Source organism: Nothobranchius furzeri, chromosome 1 (assembly GCF_043380555.1).
Source record: "Nothobranchius furzeri strain GRZ-AD chromosome 1, NfurGRZ-RIMD1, whole genome shotgun sequence".
Taxonomy (NCBI): domain Eukaryota; kingdom Metazoa; phylum Chordata; class Actinopteri; order Cyprinodontiformes; family Nothobranchiidae; genus Nothobranchius; species Nothobranchius furzeri.
In genome coordinates, this window is record NC_091741.1 from 83,962,222 (window position 1) to 83,963,694 (window position 1,473).

Below are 1,473 nucleotides of genomic sequence, written 5' to 3' on the forward strand. Positions count from 1 at the left end.
TTAACTAATGGTTTTTAACTCTGGGATGAATGAGTTTTAAAGGTTAAAGCTCTGAGTGATCCGAAGGGATCTTTTGTTGATGTTTACTTAGTTGACTGAGTGATGAAAATTTTTTAAGGTTAACGCTATTCTGGTTTTAAGATCAACTTTAAGGATTTTAAAAAAACCTTCAGTTTCGGTAAAACTTTTAACAAAGTTTTAAACAGGTGTTTTAATTCTTGAATCAGTTTTCTTTTAACCGTTAACCATTTTGAGAACTTTTCGTTTGGCATATTTTACTAATGCTCACCATCTGTTTGCATTTGTTTAAAGCCTTTTATGACAATTAAACAATTTTTATTTCACTGTTCCAAGTTCTCATGTTACCCCCTCCTTCACATTTTAACAACACATCAGGGTTGTAAAATGAATGGGGGCTCGTCCGGGTGCAGTGATATTTGGTTCAGTTGCATTTTTGGGTGTCCCCCTTATTTTCTGTTTTTCGCAGATCTAGAAGCAGATTCTTGTACATCCTTTATTGTTTATTTGTATGAACTCCCCCAGCACCACCACCTCTCCCTTTCCTCTCCCCCTTTCTCTTTCATCTCCGTGTATGTTGGGTTTTAAAACAACTGAAAATATTTCTACTAAAGTTTTGGTATTACTGTGAGTAAAACTGTAAATCTTGTCTTCGGCACTCAGACATCATTCTGATTGCTTTACAGCTGGACAGGACAAGGGGGGAGACATAGTTATAGCTATTTTAGTTCATGCTGATTAGCTGTGGTAGGTCTCTTGAATGGGGCTGACTTAAAATGTTAATGGATTATAAATAGGTTTGCCAAGTGGTGCATATGACAATGAACATACTCACACACAAGGTTTTCAAACTATTTTCACCCTTGATCAACTTAACCATGAATGCTTATTCATTCCTTTATTATTTCCTTCTAAAGTCATCCTGCTGGTACGGATCTTTCTACGTGAAGAGGAGAAAATCCCTGTTTGTGCTCCAGTGATGACATCACTACATTCAGAGGGGTTAGTGACTTAGTGGTCACTGACACATACCTGCTAACTGCATGTTTATTTGCTCCTTAATCAGTAACAACTTCAGCTGAATGCTTCAAAACACAAACACACACCAAAGAGGAGTTATTTTTAGGATTAGATTGACAGCGGTCGCGTTGCTTTCTGCTGCAGTCTATTATTGCATGTAGGTGAGCTGGAAAACACCACAAAACTTTAGACACGGTTTTTATGTCAGCTGATAAACACGAGAGAAGAATCAGCATCAGTCAACTGGAAGAAGTAAACGGTATTCATGTACACTGTTACACTAGTACTAGACACAAATATGTGTCCTGATTAACACACGGAGTGCAGTGTTTAGCAAATCTGGTATTTCATGGACACCAAACCAGTAACAGTGTGATTCAGTGTTGGAAGGCCAGATGGAGTTGGCAGAAAACAATTAATCACAGAAACAGTTGA